Genomic DNA, 19,917 nt, shown 5'->3' with positions numbered 1-19,917 from the left:
GGTGGAGGAAGGTTCATTAGAGGCAGTCAAGAGGGCACTAGATGATTATTTGAATTGAAACAATGATGCAGGGGTCCGGGGAAAAGGCAGGGAAATGGCACTAGGCTGTGATGCTCATTTGGAGAGCTGGGCCAAATGGCCTCCTTCTGCAACGTAACAATTCTGCGATTCTGTGAAGACTGGAACAGAAAGAATAAACAAGATGGAACAAGTGACATGCAAAGAAAGAATCAAAAGTGCACAATGTTTGGTAGCACGGTGGCACAGTGGTTGGCACTGCTGCCTCACAGCGCCAGGGACCTTGCTTCGATTGTGACTTGGGTGACTGTGTGGAGTCTGCACATTCTCCTCATTGTCTGCGTGGGTTTACTCCAGTTGCTCCAGTTTCCTCCCACAGACCAAAGATGTGCACGTTAGATAGATTGGCCATGACAAATTGCCCTTAGTGTCCAAAAGTTTAGGTGGGGTTACGGGTTTTGGGATAGGGCGGGGGTGTGGGCCTGGGTAGGGTACTCTTTTGGAGGGTTGGTGCAGACTTGACGGGCCGAATGGCCCGTTGTAGGGATTCTATGATTACACAGTTTCTGCAGATGCAAAACATTAACCAAAACAGACTTGACTTTTTTGCCACTTATTGTTTTGCATACACCGTCTTACAGCTAATTTTATTATGAACTGACATCAGGCTGAAGTTGCATATTCTTGCGTTCAAAAATACTCCCCGTGTCTGCGTGGGTCTCACCCCCACAGCCCAAAGATGTGCAGGGTAGGTGGATTGGCCACGCTAAATGGCCCCTTAATTGGAAAAAAAATGAATTGGGTACTTTAAAAAAAAAATGTAATTCTTGTGTTCAAAACACTGGAACAATAGGGGCTGACATACATGGCCATTTTGCCACAGTAACATGAAGATATTTAAAGGGGGCTGTATTGTCAAGAACTTCCTGTTTACAAGGATCACAATTGTGGCATTGCTGTCAACCACAGTACCACATTCATATCAAAGGTTTGCCCTGACAGCTTGTGGTTGCTAGGATTTTTCAAATAATCATCATGTTTTACAGATTTCCGAGGCAGGATTGTCAATTTGCAAACATAACTTTATTGTACGAAAGGCAGCAAATGTGAGCCGTCCAACATTGTGACGAAACTGAATTTGTTAGTTTTTAAGCTGCTTTATCAATACATTGGGATATTTATGTTACTGAGCTAACACTGAATAAATAAAGGCAAACAAATTATAAGGCAAAATTTCAACTAAACAGTTCTGATAATTTCATGAATAGTAAACTTAAAGCTTAAAGCTGCCTTAAAGTTATGGTCAGCCAGTTGTTATTCATTATTTTTAAATAAATATTTGATTTTGACTTTTTATTGTCTGAATAGTCGACTGGATGGTGGAAGATCAGGGCTTATGGTACCATGTCATAGAATCTAGAATCTCTACAGTGCAGAAGGAGGCCATTCAGCCCATCAAGTCTGCACCACACCCTGAAAGAGCACCTTACCCCAGCACCAATCTCCACCGTATTCCTAGGTGCAATTTAGAATGGCCAGTCCATCTAACCTGCATATCTTTGGACTGTGTGAGGAAACTGGAGCGCCCGGAGCACCCACCCGGCTTACTCACTTTTCCAACTTCTTCCATCGGGCAGGAGACACGGAAGTCTGAGAACACGCACGAACAGACGCGAAAACAGCTTCTTCCCCACTGTCACCAGATTCCTAAATGACCCTCTTATTGACTGACCTCATTAACACTACACCCTGTATGCGTCATCCGATGCCAGTGCTTATGTAGTTACATTGTGTTGCCCTATTATGTATTTTCTTGAATTTTGTTTAATTCCCTTTTCTTCCCATGTACTGAATGATCTGTTGAGCTGCTTGCAGAAAAATACTTTTCACTGGACCTCGGTACACATGACAATAAACAAATCCAAGATCCAAGATCCAAGAAATCCACACAGACGGGAAGAATATGCAAACTCCACACAGTCACCCAAGGTCAGAATCAAACTCTGGCACTGTGAGGCAACAGTGCTAAACACAGTGACACCATGCCACCCTTTTTAATAAATTGATCAGACTGAAATGACTGATATTAAAATACTACACTGATTTTTTAATATTATTGTTACGAGGATGTGCCCTTTATGTTTGAAAAATCATGGGTCTGGATTCTCCGTCCCACCACGCCAGATTTCTGCCCCGACCCGCCGGCGGGTTTCTCCATTTCGTCAGCTGGTCAATGGGGTTTCCCATTGTGGGGCAGCCCTAGGCCATCGGGAAACCCCAGGGCTGCCGGCAAAACGGAGAATCCCGACGGTGGAGAATCCAGCCGATTATTTTTTTATTTTTTTAAATTTTTTTTTTATAAATTTAGATTACCCAATTATTTTTTCCAATTAAGGGGCAATTTAGCGTGGCCAATCCACCTACTCTGCACATTTTTGGGTTGTGGGGGCTACAGCCCATGATTTTTCAGCTGACTGGAAATTTTGCAATTTGAACTGAGACAGAGCAATCTGCTTCGAAATGCATGCCAGGTTCCAAGGTGAAGGTGGGAAATCGATAAATCATCCTCAGGGGAGTGTGAAGAGAGAGGCATTACCTATAATTCAGTCACTCATTGAAACTCGTAACTGTCCATGGATGAGATATTAAACTAGAAAACACTGATCACTGAAACAATGGTTGCCACAGGCGACATACCAGAAACTTCTTGGCAATACACAATAGGTGGAGAATTTTTTTAAAAACTTTGCTAGTGTGGTGAATGTAATATATGAATGTATATAATAATTCACACTGTTATTGTAAGTGCAGTAGCGCCATCCTACCACTAGGGGGAGTAGCGATGGGAGCACTCAGGAACTTGTACTGGGCTCCACCTTTGGTTCCGCCCACGATTCCTCCCCCTAGTGCAGCTGTATAAGTACCCGTGTCCAGAGTCAGCCTGGGTCACTTCGAGTTCATCAACAGGTAACAGGCTGGCTCTGAAGTAAGTCGATTAAAGCCTAGATTCACTTCGGAAACACGTGTCTGATGAATTGATGGTTCCATCATTTAATCGACTTAAGAACAGTAAAGATCGATTATGGAATCGGCCCTCAAGCCTGGACGCCTGGAACTCAACCCGCAGCATGCAGAGGCTAAAGAAATCTTCTCCCACTGGATCCAGTGCTTCAAGGCCTACCTGGCCGAAGCAAGCACAGCCAAAACTACAGAGGGTCAGAAGCTAAGTCTACTGCACGCGAGGGTGAGCCATTGAATCTCAACACAACTAAACTCGGCCAGTTCATATACTGCGGCGCTAGCAGTTCTTGAAAAAATGTATGTAAGGCCAATTAATGAAGTTTACGCTGCCATGTGTTTATGACTCGTCGTCAGCGGCTTACGGATTCGCTCGCAGAATTCCTAAGAGAACTTAACAATTTATCAAATTACTGTAATTACCAAGCGGTTACCGCGTCTGAACACAGGGAATTGGCAGTACGCGATGTTTTTGTAGCGGGCCTCAGGTCTAACTATGTGCGCCAACGACTGCTGGAAAAGGGGGCCCAGGACTTAGAAAAGACTGTGGAAGCAGCGACCACGATGGAGGTCTCTTTCCACAGCCTTAACTCGTTCCCCGCGGACCCCGCGACCCCATCATGGGCCCCCGACCAGCGACTCCCCCAGGCCTGTGCTACGCGGCCGCCCAGTCACCATGCTGCCCCAGCAAGCCACTATGCTGCCCCAGCCTGCCACTATGCTGCCCCAGCCTGCCATTTCTGCGGCCAGAACCAGCACCCGCGGCAGCACTGCCCAGCCCGCAACGCGACCTGCAGCAGCTGCGGGCGAAAAGGGCATTACGCTAGAGTGTGCCTCGCAAAAAGGGCCCCAGCTTCGAACTCCCCAGCGACTCGCAGTGACCGCTCCCCGCACTCTCAGCCCCGCGGGGCCCGAAACGCTGCGGCCTATTTCCCCCGACTCCGCCCCTCCAGCCACGTTTGATTCATGGAGGCCGCCATCTTGGAAAACCTCCACCACGCGGCCGGCCACGTGCGACTCATGGGGGCCGCCACCTTGGACGCCATCCTCCGCCACGTGCGATCCACGGGCCCGATCGGCATCTCCGCGCTCGGATAACTCAGCGGAGGAATTCGAACAAGACTACGAACTCAGAGGGCAGTCATCACGGGGCCACTCCAGCACAGCTGATCGAGCCGCCGACTACCCGCAACTCAGCGCGGTCACCCTGGACCAATCACGACCAAAGAATCTACGAAACTCGATGGCAGAGGTCCATATCAACGGGTACAAAACGCCATGCCTCTTCGGCTCCGGGAGCACAGAGAGCTTCATACATCCAGACCTGGTAAGATGCTGTTCACTCCCCGTTTTCCCCATGCAGCAAACTATCGCGCTCGCTTCAGGCTCCCACTCGGTCCAGATCCAGGGGCGCACCGCCGCGACACTCACAATCCGAGGCGCTAGTTACTCGAAGTTTAAACTCTATGTTTTGCCCGAACTCTGCGCGCCACTCTTATTAGGCCTAGATTTCCAGTGTAACCTCAAGAGCCTCAGCCTCAGCTTCGGAGGGCCCCAGCCCCCACTAACGATCTGCAGCCTCGCTACGCTGCAAATCCCTCCCCCCCCTCTCTTTGCCAATCTCACTAAGGACTGTAAACCCGTAGCCACTCGTAGCAGGCAGTATAGCCTGCAGGATAGGGTATTTATCAGAGCAGAGGTCCAAAGGCTTCTCAGCGAGGGGATTATAGAGGCCAACAATAGTCTCTGGAGAGCTCAGGTGGTGGTCGTTAAGACCGGGGAAAAATTCCCTATGGTGGTCGACTACAGTCAGACGATAAATAGATTTACGCTCCTCGACACGAATCCCCTCCCCAGGATTGCAGACATGGTAAATCAGATCGCCCAGTATCGGCTCTTCTCCACGGTGGATCTGAAGTCTGCACACCACCAGCTCCCAATCCGCCCGGAGGACCGCCACTACACGGCATTCGAGACCGATGGCCGCCTCTTCCATTTCCTCCGGGTTCCCTTCGGCGTCACTAATGGGGTCTCGGTGTTCCAACGAGCAATGGACCGAATGATGGACCAGTACGGGCTGCGGGCCACGTTTCCGTACTTGGACAATGTCACCATCTGCGGCTATGACCAGCAGGACCACGACGCCAACCTCCACCGTTTTCTCCAGACGGCACAGAAACTCAACCTGACGTACAACAAGGAGAAATGCGTTTTCCGCGCATCCAGACTAGCCATCCTCGGCAATGTCGTGGAAAACAGAGTCCTGGGCCCCGACCCGGACCGTATACGCCCCCTCTTAGAACTCCCTCCCCCTCATTGTCCCAAGGCCCTCAAACGGTGTTTGGGATTTTTCTCTTACTACGCCCAGTGGGTCCCTCAATATGCGGACAAAGCCCGCCCACTCTTTAGGACCACACGATTTCCCCTGTCAGCTGAGGCACGCCAGGCCTTCGACGGCATCAAGGATGACATCGCCAAAGCGGCCATGCGGGCGGTGGATGAATCCACCCCATTCCAGGTAGAGAGCGACGCCTCAGAGGTAGCTCTAGCAGCCACACTAAATCAGGCAGGGAGACCAGTCGCATTTTTCTCCCGTACCCTCTCTGCTTCAGAACTCCAACACTCCTCAGTCGAGAAAGAAGCACAAGCCATTGTGGAGGCTATCCGTCACTGGAGGCACTACCTCGCAGGTAGGAGGTTCACCATCATCACCGACCAAAGATCGGTTGCCTTCATGTTCGACAACGCGCAAAGGGGCAAAATAAAAAACGATAAAATTCTGAGGTGGAGGATCGAACTCTCCACCTACAATTACGATATCAAATATCGACCCGGGAAGCTCAACGAGCCTCCGGATGCCCTATCCCGCGGGACATGCGCCAGCGCGCAGATCGACCGATTAAAAAATATCCACAATGACCTCTGCCACCCGGGGGTCACCCGGCTCGCCCACTACATCAGGGCCCGAAACCTGCCTTTCTCCAACGAGGAGGTAAAAGCGGTCACCAGGGACTGCCCGATCTGTGCGGAGTGCAAACCGCACTTCTATAGACCAGACAGGGCCCACCTGGTCAAGGCTTCTAGGCCCTTTGAACGCCTCGCGATCGATTTCACAGGGCCACTCCCCTCAACTAACAAGAACATCTACTTCTTAAACGTCGTAGACGAGTTCTCCCGCTTTCCATTCGCTATCCCGTGCCCCGACATGACCTCCCACACAGTCATTAGGGCCCTGCATAGCATCTTCACCCTGTTTGGTTTCCCCAGCTACGTGCACAGCGACCGGGGTTCGTCCTTCATGAGCGAGGAGCTGAGTCAGTACCTGCTCGAAAAGGGCATTGCCTCGAGCAGGACTACCAGCTACAACCCCAGGGGGAACGGGCAGATGGAAAGGGAGAACGCGACGGTCTGGAAGACCGTCCTACTGACCCTCCGGTCTAGAAAGCTCCAAGTCTCCCAGTGGCAGGAAGTCCTCCCAGACGCGCTCCACGCTATTAGGTCCCTCTTGTGTACGCCGACCAACCAGACCCCTCACGAGAGGCTCTTCATTTTTTCCAGGGGCACTACCACGGGGGTCTCACTTCCGGCATGGCTGAGGACGCCGGGCCCTTTACTCCTGAGGAGACACGTCAGGGGGCACAAAACCGACCCCCTTGTTTAGAAGGTGCGCCTGCTCCACTGCAACCCCCAGTACGCATTCGTAGAGTTCCCTGACGGCCGTCAGGACACAGTATCCCTCCGGGACCTGGCACCCGCCAGATCCAGCGCCCCCTCTACCCCCACAGAAGGACCCCTCACCCTATACCCCATGCTGCTGCCCCCTCGCGCTCCCGAGCCCACGAGCTCGCTCCACCAGTCCCGCGCACCCGCGCCGGCCAGCCCCCAGTCCCCAGTCGAACCAGGAGAGTATGAAGCTCAAAGACAACCCTCCCTGGAGTCCGCCATCGTACCCCAACACACTACACCCATCCAGCCACCGCAAGAGGCTGCAACCCCAGTGCTCCGCAGGTCTCAGCGGACAATCCGACCTCCGGACAGACTGACGTTATAGACTAGACCAACACCCCCGCGGGACTTGATTTTTTTGCAGAGGGTGAATGTGATGAATGTAATATATGAATGTATATAATAATTCACACTGTTATTGTAAGTGCAGTAGCACCATCCTACCACTAGGGGGAGTAGTGCTGGGAGCACTGAGGAACTTGTACTGGGCTCCACCTTTGGTTCCGCCCATGACTCCTCCCCCTAGTGCAGCTGTATAAGTATCCGTGTCCAGAGTCAGCCTGGGTCACTTCGAGTTCATCAACAGGTAACAGGCTGGCTCTGAAGTAAGTCGATTAAAGACTAGATTCACTTCGGAAACACGTGTCTGATGAATTGATGGTTCCATCAGCCAGTCACTAAAGAGAGATTGCAAGTGACACAGACAATATCCAGAAAGCCTTCAGCAAAGGAAGCAAGGTGAGGGCGGCAGCAATTCTTTTTTGGAATAAGTGTGTTGCCCGGCTTGAGAAGCCAGAAAGCTGCAAGCAAACTGAGATAATAATAATAATCTTCATCATTGTCACAAATAGGCTTACATTAACATTGCAATGAGGTTACTGTGAAAAGCCGCTAGTCGTCACACGGCGCCTGTTCGGATACACAGAGGGAGAATTCAGAATGTCCAATTCACCTAACAAGCACGTCTGTCGGGACTTGTGGGAGGAAACCGGAGCCCCCGGAGGAAACCCACGCAGACACGGGGAGAACGTGCCAAGACGCACTGAGTGACCCAAGCCGGAATCGAACCTGGGATCCTGACCCTGGGTCGAACCTGGTACCTACCGTGCCACCCATCTAATAATTGCGACATCTTTGACATCTGACCATATCCGCGACACCAGCTAAGCTAAATTGGTCACAGCATTTTAAAAACCTGAGCCTCAAGGACAATCAACGGACACTTAATCGTATATTATTTTACCTTTTTCACAGGAGTCTAACTCTCCTCGTTCCGTGTACATGTTGTGGCATGTGTGTCCCCAAATGACTGCATGTGGGCCAAATGTTTAATGGTGCCTTTTCATTATTTTTCGCTATTTTTTTAAGGTGGTTAATTAAGTTGTCCTTTCTTTAACTAAATAAAACCTTGTTCGATCGGCTCCTTGTCGCCCACAGCGTAAACTGTTAATATATTCTGATTTGCAAAAGGCATATCTTTGTTAAAAAAGAAACTTAAACCTTTGTTGTGACAAACCGAGGAGGTTGCAAAGAGGGGAGACAATTCACTCCTTCTCATCCGGTTATAGGGGAGACGCTCCGGCGTCCCTGCAGCGTGTTTCTGGGTGGCGGGAGGGTGGCTCCCTGTTGGCTAGCGGCAGGATCTTCCATCCTGTCGCTGTCAATGGGATTTCCCATTGAAACCAGGGGCTAGGGTGCACGTCGGCAGGACCAGAAGAACGCACCATATCTTTCTGCAAAATACTTTTGACAAATGCTTTCAAATACTTCATTCTAATAAGGGGATCAACAGTCACATGATGTCAGAGTGTAAATCAAAGAAAAGTTCAGATCAACATGGAGGACATGAATGGTGAAGCACAGTGAATCAACACTAAAGTGCACCCCAGAAAGATTAATTTCATAAGTTGCAGTACACTTGTATTTCTCTTCTGAGTTGTGCCAATTGAGAAGTTGGTGAGCTAGACAGAGAAGGGAAATGAAGGAGCGAGTTATCCCTGCCTCAGTCTTGTGTAATCCCAACAGAAACTATTTTCAGAGCATTATTTGGGAATACTGGAGGTGGCCACAAGGGACGGAAATCTCCTGCATAGTGCAACTGGATAAGGGACAAATATCTTCGCCAAAATGAGTCCCATTGCTAAGAAGGTATGCAAGTAAAAACATATAACTCATAATATTCATTCGTTCTTTTTCAAATGCAATCTTCCTTTGGGGATGGGGTTGCCAACTGTGATTAAATGTATTCCCGGAGGTTTCATCACATGACTTGCCCCAACACTCCAGCCATTAGTCGGCCAACACATCCACCTTTGGTCTTCCTGCGCCAATTTACCTAATTGGGTGATGCCTGACAGTCAGCTAAACAGGTTTCCCCCCATTCTCAATATTTTTGTATCTGCTAAAGAGGAATGTTCAAAGAAAATGACAAAACAAAATGAATGTCCCCTTGATTTTTCTCCAGGTTTACATACAGCAGTGCCCCGGAGATTGATCTTCAATTCCTGAAGACGCCAGGTCAATCTTGGGAGGGTTGACAGCCCTACCCCAGGGCTATCGATATCACATATCACATGACGCAGAACTAGTTTTCGTAGAAGCAATGCTACAAAAATTTGCTTCATTATCTTTCTGCTTTACTGGAAGAAGTGTCTCTTTTCTCATGAGCAACCAGTCAGAACAGTCTGTTTATGCAGCTTAATCCACAATGCATCCTTTTTGAATCCCAGTCACAACATAATTATCAGTACAAATGTGACTTGTGGAGCTTCTATGCTCATTCTGGAGTGGCGTTTGTTTTTGAGTGTGGTATCCAGGAGGCCTAGTAAAAGTGATGTCAATTGGGGGGGAGGGTGGGGGGGTGTCATAGAGATAGCTCTTCCATGGTAAGAACTAAACTAGGCCCAAAGGAAGATGGAAGAATTTGGGCACGATCCAAGGCCCAACTATTTTAGTTGCTTTTTCAATTACCTTCTCTCCATCATAGGGTCTGAAGTGGGGCTATTTGCTGGTAAATATACTGTGTTCAATTGAAAAATAATTAAGCAGTCCATGCCTGCATGCAACAGGCCCTGGACAACACCCAGGTTTAGATGATCAGTGGCAAATAGCATTTTTTTCTGCTGGATACTGTGGTACATTCATTCATGTATCACCAAAGCCAATAGTTTGTTTTCACTTGCTTATTGTACACTGGAGAGGCAGTGGCATAGTGGTATTGTCACTGGACTAGTTAACCAGAGATCCAGATTAATGCGCTGGCAACCCAGGTTTAAATCCTGCTATCTAATGATGACGATGAAACCATTGTCTACTGTTGTGAAAGCTCATCTGGTTCACTAATGTCCTTTAGGGAAGGAAATCTGCCGCCCTTACTTGGTCTGACCTACATGTGACTCCAGATCCACAGCAATGTGGTTGACGCTTAACTGGCCCCTCAAGGGCAATTACAGATGGGCAATAAATGCTGGCACAGCCTGAGATGCCAATGTCCCATGAATGAATAAAAAATAAATTTCTAGTCGCGTTTGTTGCTTTATGCTGTTTCTCCCATATAAAACATAGATTGTACTGCTGACTGCTCTTTGTGAGACTCTCTGTTTAAGTTTTTCAAATAATTTTATTCTCTATATTACACTTTGATGGAACCATCAAATCACCAGACACGTGTTTCCGATGTGAATCTAGGCTTTAATCGACTTACTTCAGAGCCAGCCTGTTACCTGTCGATGAACTCGTAGTGAACTCAGGCTGACTCTGGACACGGGTATTTATACAGCTGCACTAGGGGTAAGAGTCATGGGCGGAGCCAAGGGTGGAGCCCAGTACAAGTTCCTGAGTGCTCCCAGCGCTACTCCCCCTAGAGGTAGGATAGCGCTACTGCGCTTACAAAGACAGTGTGAATTAACATATATACATCTATATTACATTCACCACACACTTGTTAACTAAAGTCATCCACATCACCTCCACCTGTCCCTGGTGATGGACTCAATTAACACTGTTGCCACCTATTGGGAAATATCTCAGTTTTGCCGCTTCATAGAAAACCTCAAAATGCATCTAGAAATTGTCTACAGGTGCTGTTCTTTATTTCCTCACGAAGCAAAACGCAAATAAAAATCCTGGAAGAGGTTTGATCTGTAAATTTTGAGATAACTGTATGAGGTGACATGCTATGCTTCCAGAATTTGAAATCTCCATTGGTGAAACCCTGTTATTCGAGGTTATTGCAAGTTGTCAGTCCTTTACAGGCATGTCGTCCAAAGCTAACCTTTTAGTGGTTACATTTGTCGTGGTTTTATACTGTTTGGGCTGTACCGACACACCAAGTCCAAAGGTTCAGTATTTGGCTTGCGCTGAGCTTTCTGAGGGCAATCAGGACGACAACCTGGGCCCTTCTTCAAAAACTTTGTTCTTAGGGTATGGCTGGCATAATCATTTTTGCCCATTTGCCACATGAAGATGGTGGTGAGCTGCCTTCTTGCACCACTTGAACTACATATAATGGCCAGGACCTCCTGGCCGTTCAGGCCACCGGGATCTACCAGTCCTATCGATGGTGCATCCTGTAATTGAAAATATGGAAAGATGTGTCATTTGAAACATGGAAGTCTGGCAATACCTGGTCTGGGAGAAACATGAGTGGATACAGGGAAAGATCCCATGAAGGGTGAACAGCAGCTGCAAAGAGCAGGATTATAAAATGCAGATTACTTCTCCCAAACAGGCTTAGCAAACAAACAGGGGCCGGGATTCTCCCCTACCCGGCGGGGTGGGGGGGGTCCCAGCGTGTTGGAGTGGCGTGAACCACTCCAGCGTCGGGCCGCCCCAAAGGTGCGGAATTCTCCTTTGGGGCCAAGCCCTCACATTGAGGGGCTAGGCCCGCGCCGGAGAACGGCCTTTGGCGCCACGCCAGCCGGGGCCGAAAGGACTCCGCCGGCCGGCGTAAGTCCGCGCATTCGCCGGAGCGTCAGCGGCTGCTGACATCATACCGGCACATGCACAGGGGAGAGGGGAAAAAGAGTGCCCCCATGGCACAGGTCCGTCCGCCGATCAGTGGGCCCCGATCGCGGGCCAGGCCACCTTGGGGGCACTCCCCCCCCCCAGGGTCAGATTGCCCCGCGCCCCCCCGTCCAGGACCCCGGAGTCCACCCACGTCGCCAATCCCGCCGGTCAGGTAGGTGGTTTAATCCATGCCGGCGGGAGAGGCCTGTCAGCGGCAGGACTTCGGCCCATCGCGGGCCGGAGAATCGCCGCGGGGGGCCCGCCGACCGGCGCGGCACGATTCCCACCCCCCGCCAAATCTCGGGGGCGGCGAATTCGGGACACGGCGGGGACGGGATTGACGCCGGCCCTGGGCGATTCCCCGGGGCATCGGAGAATCCCGCCCAGGGTTTTTGTATGAAGCTAAAAACAATGGCTCACACCTTCATTGAAATTAACCACCTTAGTAAGCATCTGGAAATGCATGGATGAGGGTTTCAGTTGAGTTAGGTGATAAATGTAAACCTTTCAAGTTGTAACCAAGTGGATTTTTAGCATTACGCTAAAAGCAATGATTCACCACCTTCATTGAAGTAAAATCAGCAGATATAAAAGAATGACTAGGGGGGCAAATATATAGATGCTCTGCTGACATCAGGTAAATTAAAAGAAAACTGGCGACTATCAGTTTACGAGAAACATAATTTAAAGCCAAAATCAAAGTCAAAATTATGAGCTGGGGACACAATTCTATAATAAAACTATAGAAATAACAGGAACCAAAATTCAAACTCTTCTTGAAATCAAAGCATTTTGAACATCACAAAGGACACAATGTAATCAGATCTATGAGCTGAGGTCATGTCAAAATGGATACTTAGTCGTGTTAGAAACATTTAGATTAAATGTACCTTTTACAATCCAAGTGAAATAAAAGTTACTTTACAATAAAGTCATAAAAACTTAATAACTGTTAAAAATATATATAAACCCTGAGAAAGGGGCAGAGAAGGGTGAAGGAGAGAGGGAGAGAACAAGAGAAGCAGAGAGGCAGAGAAGCAGAGAAGAAACAAGAGAAGCAAGCAGAGTCAGCTTACAGTCAGCTCGGTCAGGGGAAAGGGACAGAGCAAAGCAGCCGAGCTAAAACAGCTAATACATCTAAGGAAGATCAGAATTTAAAGAGGAGGCAGCCAGCAGAGCCAGCTCTCACAGCTCGGTACATGGGAAAGACAGGACATAGCAACCAAGCTAACCAGCGAATACATCGAAAGAAGACCAGATTTTAAAAAGAAGATTGATTGTCAAGTTTGGCCTGAAGGTCCCTTCAACCAACCAGGAGGGTCCAGAAGCAAGATCTTTTTACCTTTGACAATGATTGCAGCTTTCAAAAGAAAAAATATAATAATAAAATAACTTAAAAGTTTTAACCTGAAACAGTGGTTATTTCTAAGTCTACTTTACTTACTTGGCAATGCGGGACCCAGGATCGATGCTACTAAGTGGTAAGTAGATGAAATCTTCTGTGAAGGTATGGGTTATACCGGGGATAACGTGAAAATATAGTTTGACCTGAATAGCACCCGCTGAAGCCTGCACAGGAGTCAGGGAGTGAGAATCCCTGTTCACCATTTAGAATGTCGGCCCTTTTTGGTATAGGGGGACTTCTAAGAATAGTGGTGAGTTTTCAACAACAACCCCTGCTGCGGATATCACTGCGGCAAGAGGTGCATTCATTGGGAAACCCTGCTGACAACGGCCATACCAGAAGATCCCACTGCTGGCCAATGAGGGTCACCTCCCGCCGCCATGAAATACGCGGCGTGTTGCGTGTATCATCAGGTAGTTGCAGGATTTTGACCCAGGGGCAATGAAGGAATGGCCAATGTTGTTTCAATTCCCTATGGTTTTTGACCTGGAGGGGAACATGCAGTTGGTGGGTGTTCTCATGTACTTGCTGCCCTTGTCCTTCTAGGTGTTAGAGGTCAAGTGTTTGAAAGTGCTGTCAAAGGTGCCGTGATCTTGTCGACGGTACGTACTGTGCACCCAGTGGAAGAAATGAATGTTTCAGGTAACAGGTGGACCGCCGATCAAGCAGGTTGCTTTATCTTGGATGATGTCAAGCTCTGTGAGTGTTGTTGCAGTCATCCAGGCAAGTGGGGAGTATTCCATCACACCCCTGACTTGTGTTTTGTAGGTGGCAAAATGGGTTTGGGGAGTCAGGAGATGAGTTACTCTCCACAGAATTCTGAGCCTCTGTACTGATATTTAACCACAGTATTTATATGGCTGGTTCTTTTCAGCTTCTGGTCAGCAGTAACCCCCAATCCTACCCCCCCCCCCCCCCCCCACTCTCTAAATCGGCAAATATCCTCATTTCTGACTTCACGGTTGGAGGGAAGGCTCCAGTGACCCCAAGCTAAAAAAGGGGAAAAGCCAGCGAAGGTTCTCTTGTGATTTCTATCCCAGGAGCACAGCTGGAAAATGCTCAATTCTAGAGCAACAAAAAGTCAAGATTCATTTCCTCCATCCATCTTTTATAGAAACCTTTACTTTTTTGGAGTGAAACCACATGTTTACACATTTTCAAAGGGCTAAAGTTAAATTATAGGAGCATTAACGATCCAAAGGGTGTGATCTGCTGGCTGTTCACGCTGGTGGGATGTTCTGGTCCCACGCTGGCTGACCACCCTATAATTTCCCATCTTCTGCCTCCCTCCTTTCTTAAATGGCGGTGTTACATTAGCGATTTTCCAGTCCTCTGGGACCCTCCCTGATTCCAGTGATTCATGGAAGATCACCACCAATGCCTCCACAATCTCCTCAGATATCTCCTTCACAACCCTGGGGTGTAGACTATCCGGCCCGGGTGATTTATCCACCTTTAGACCTTTTAGTTTCCCCAGAACCTTCTCCTTAGCGATGGCCACTACACTCACCTCTGCCCCCTGACTCTCTTGAAGTTCTGGTGTCTTCCACTGTGAAGACTGATGCAAAGTACTTATTCACTTCCTCTGCAATTTCTTTGTTCCCTGCTATTACTTCTCCAGCCTCATTTTCAAGTGGTCCATTCTTGCCTCTCTCTTATCTTTTATATATCAAAAAAAACTCTTGCAATCTTCTTTTATATTACAAGCTAGCTTACACCCATGATTTATCTCTCACCTTACAGCTTTTTTGGTTGTCCTCTGCCCTCTTTTAAAGGCTTCCTAATCCTCTGGCTTCCCACACATCCTCGCCACACTCCGATGGTAGACAGAAGAGAAACCAGGGCTATATGTCTTCCACAGCTGTGATTAAGGGGTTAGCAGCTAGGCAGACGGTGATATCACACATGGGGGTGACTGGCTCTGTTTTACATAGAACATAGAACAGTATAGCACAGAACAGGCCCTTCGGCCCTCGATGTTGTGCCGAGCAATGATCACCCTACTCAAACCCACGTATCCACCCTATACCCGTAACCCAACAACCCCCCCCCTTAACCTTACTTTTTAGGACACTACGGGGAATTTAGCATGGCCAATCCACCTAACCCGCACATCTTTGGACTGTGGGAGGAAACCGGAGCACCCGGAGGAAACCCACGCACACACGGGGAGGACGTGCAGACTCCGCACAGACAGTGACCCAGCCGGGAATCGAACCTGGCACCCTGGAGCTGTGAAGCATTTATGCTCACCACCATGCTACCGTGCTGCCCCATTTTGACTTTGGCTTTTGAGCCCTGCCCTGTGTCTGTTGTTTTTAGTTTCATTTTTAGTGTTCTAGAACAAACAATACAGCACAGGAACAGGCCCTTCGGCCCTCCAAGCCTGTTCTGCTCATGATACCAACCTCGGCCAAAACCCTTAGCACTTTTCTGTGCCGTATCCCTCTATACCCATCCCCTATCCATGTACTTGTCAATATGCCTTTTGAGCGCCGTTAATGTATCTACTTCCACAAGAACGGCGTTAATGTATTTACTTCCACAACCTCCGCTGGTAATGCATTCCAGGCACTCACCACCCTCTGTGTAAAAAACCTGCCTCGCACATCTCCTCTAAACGTTTCCCCATGGACCTTAAACCTATGCCCCCTGGTCAGTTACCTCCACCCTGGGAAAGAGTTCCTGCCCATCTATTCTATCCATACCCCTCATAATCTTGTAGACATCTATCAGGTTATCCCTGAACCTCTGCCTTTCTTATGAAAACAGTCCAAGTCTATTCAGCCTCTCCACATAGCTAACACCCTCCAGAACAGGCAACATCCTGGTAAACCTCCTCTGCATCCTCTCCAAAGCCTTCACATCCTTCTGGTAGTGTGGCGACCAGAATTGTGCGCAATATTCCAAGTGCGGCCTTACCAACTGTAACATGACTTGCCAGTTTTTAAACTCAATCCCCCGTCCAATGAAGGCAAGCATTCCGTATGCTTTCTTGACTACCTTGTCCACTTGTGTTGCCACTTTCAAAGATCTGTGCCCAAATCTCTCTGACTTTCTATATTCCTAAGAGTTTTGCCATTTACTGTATATTTCCCTTCTATGTTAAACCTGCCAAAATGCATTACCTCACATTTGTCCGGATTAAACTCCATTTGCCATTTCTCTGCCCAAGTTTCCAACCTATCCATGTCTTGCTGTATCCTCAACACTATCTGCCACTCCACCAACCTTGGTGTCATCCACTAACTTACTAATAAGACCAGCTACATTTTCCTCCAAATCGTTTATGTATACTACAAACAACAGAGGCCCCAGCACAGATCCCTGTTGAATACCACTACTCACAACCTTCCATTCAGAAAAACACACTTCTATTGCTACCGTTTGCCTTCTGTTACCGAGCCAGTTCTGTATCCAGCTTACCACCTCACCTCTGATCCCATGTGACTTCACCTTTTATGCCAGTCTGTCATGAGGCACCTTGTCAAAGGCTTTACTGAAGTCCATGTAAACAACATCCACGGCCCTCCCCTCATCAATCATCTTTGTCACCTCCTCAAAAAACTCGATCAAGTTAGTGAGGCACGACCTCCCCTTCAGAAAACCATGCTGTCTATCGCTAATGCATCCATTTGTTTCCAAATGGGTATAAATCCTGTCCCTGAGAATTCTCTCCAATATTTACCTACCGATGTGAGGCTCACCAGCCTATGGTTTCCAGGTTTATCCCTGCTACCTTTCTTAAACAGTGGTACCACATTAGCTATTCTCCAGTACTCTGGGCTCTCACCTGTAGCCAATGAGGAGACCAAGATGTCAGTTAAGGCCACAGCAATTTCCTCCCTTGCTTCCCTCAGTATTCTGGGGTAGACACGGATACTTATACAGCTGCACTAGGGGGAGGAGTCATGGGTGGAACCAAGGGTGGAGCCCAGTACAAGTTCCTAAGTGCTCCCAGTGCTACTCCCCCTAGTGGTAGGATGGCGCTACTGCGCTTACAATAACAGTGTGAATTAGTATATTTACATTCATATATTACATTCACCACAGTACCCAAATCATTTTTTCCAATTAAGGTGCAATTAAACGTGGCCAATCCACCTACCCTGTCCATCTTTGGGTTGTGGGCGCAAAACCCACGCAAACACGGGGAGAATGTGCAAACTCCACACGGACAATGACCCAGAGCCGGGATCGAACCTGGGACCTTGGCGCCATGAGGTAGCAGTGCTAACCATTGCACCACAGTGCTGCCCTCCAATCTGTATATTTTAATGACTTGTGTGAAAGGCAAAGACCTATCGTGTCGTACATAGTTTGAGAGAAAAGATGAAGTGAGTCACAAAGGTGAGCTTGTCAATTATCAATGTAAAATCATGGGCGCGATTCTCCCTGAGCACCCCCCTTGTGCTCGATCCTCCCTCCGCCCCCCACAGGCCCCACACGCAGCGTTCGCGCGCTGTTCAAGCCGGCAGCGACCAGGTGTGGTTGGCGCCGGCGTGAACCGGTCGGATTAGGCACGCCGTTTTGGGGGGGTGGGAGAATCGTGTGCAGGTGCCAGGGCGGCGTGGCGTGAATCGCCCGGCACTCCCGCGATTCTCCCACCCGGCGTGGGGGTCGAGAATCGCACCCCATTGCTGTCACTGAAGGGAATATTGAGGGAAGTAGGAAGTTCCATACCTTTGAAATCTTGGCAAAATTTGGCAGAAGATGGTGTGATCACTCAATTTGAACACAATCAGGGTGTATGGAGAAGGAAGACTTTATTTTAACTTTCGAGGGAACACAATAGGAAAATTCGGCAAACACGAGGGAGGTTGTGATAAAAAGAGACAGGTTTGGACTAGAGGTCAGACAATGATCTTTTATTCCCAAGCTTTTTCCTGTATCCCGCCCAAGACTGGAAGATGAGTTGGAAGAGACTTCCCAGAAATAGAATATAGAACGGTACAGCACAGAACAGGCCCTTCGGCCCTCGATGTTGTGCCGAGCAATGATCACCCTACTCAAACCCACGTATCCACCCTATACCTGTAACCCAACAACCCCCCCCCCCTTAACCTTAACCTTACTTTTTAGGACACTACGGGCAATTTAGCATGGCCAATCCACCTAACCCGCACATCTTTGGACTGTGGGAAGAAACCGGAGCACCCGGAGGAAACCCACGCACACACAGGGAGGACGTGCAGACTCCGCACAGACAGTGACCCAGCCGGGAATCGAACCTGGGACCCTGGAGCTGTGAAGCATTGATGCTAACCACCATGCTACCGTGCTGCCCAAATGTCACATTACTATTAGAAATATGCCAACTTTGCGGCGCAAAACATTAGTACAGAAATATACTGCTCTATTAGGATGACCTTAATTTCTCATTAAATACGCAACCTGTTAGAATAATTCATTCAGGATGATTTCCTTTAATAAATATGATGACACTGTTAGATAATGAAAGTTCAATTAACAGTGTTTGAATGCATTGATATAGATATTCCTGTTGTAATGAACACTCAGGAAGGCCGCATAATTGAGACAGGATGAAATTCTTAAAGGAAAGAAAGTCTGATGTCATTAACTTTGCTTGGTATTGGCCAGAGGGGCTCAGAATTTATAATGTGACTGCACGACGTAACCGAGCTTTGACTGCGCAAATGAATCTTTGCAAACCCTGAGTTAAATTTCATTGTTTCTTCACAAAGGTTCCACAAACAATGCAGCTTCCTCTGGGTTCTAATATTGTTGCAGGAAATCATTTCACCAATTTCTGGGTTGAAAAAAAATTCCTGCCTCACTGTTAAAAAAGACCCTTTTGTGTAGACGCAAGTGGCACTGTAACCAAGGCAACAGCCTCCATAATTGCCTTATATGCCGAGGCAAAGATGAGTACTTTGCAAGTTTCCTGGTCATATGTCCCTCTGTAAAAGCAAAGCTTTTATTCCGAGAAGGCCTTTAACCAGAACTGGAGCTCACCTTTCCTGTTCATCTCTATACTGTCCATGTCATCTTCCTGCACAGTTAAATTATGCACTAATAGCTGTGATCCTTAACAATTCCAGACCTTAGCATCTATTTGCTCCTTTGCTCAAATCATACTTTACCCAGGGATAAAATGGATATTCTGTTGATAATATCTAGCTGTGTCATTTCGAGTCCAGCTTAATAGATTGCCGCAAATCTGAGTATTTCGGGCCATCTGAAGAAGTTTAGTCTGCTCCAGATAAAGTCATTTTGCATTAAGAAGTATGAACCTCAGGGCAGCACGATGGCACAGTGGGTTAGCACTGCGGCCTCACGGCGCCGAGGTCCCAGGTTCGATCCCGGCTGTCCGTGTGGAGTTTGCACATTCTCCCCGTGTTTGCGTGGGTTTCGCCCCCACAACTCAAAGATGTGCAGGCGAGGTGGATTGGCCACGCTAAATTGCCCCTTAATTGGAAAAAATGAATTGGGTACACTAAATTTATCAAAAGGAAAAAAAAAGAAGTATGAATCCCACAATAATTTGAATTAAACCACGTAAATAGCCCAGTGGGAGCTTCATGGTAGTCTATACCACTGAAGACTACCGTTCAGCCAATTGTATTTGTGTCAGCTCTTTGAAAGAGCTATCCAGATAATCCGAGATTCCCCAGCTCCTGCCCCTGCAAACCTTTCCTTTTGCAATATTTACAAGATTCCCTTTTGGAAGCTACTATTGAATTTACTTCCATCATCCTTTCAAGCAGTGCATTTCAGATCAG

Source organism: Scyliorhinus canicula, chromosome 19, assembly GCF_902713615.1.
Source record: "Scyliorhinus canicula chromosome 19, sScyCan1.1, whole genome shotgun sequence".
Classification (NCBI taxonomy): Eukaryota; Metazoa; Chordata; class Chondrichthyes; order Carcharhiniformes; family Scyliorhinidae; genus Scyliorhinus; species Scyliorhinus canicula.
This window is presented reverse-complemented; position numbering follows the sequence as displayed.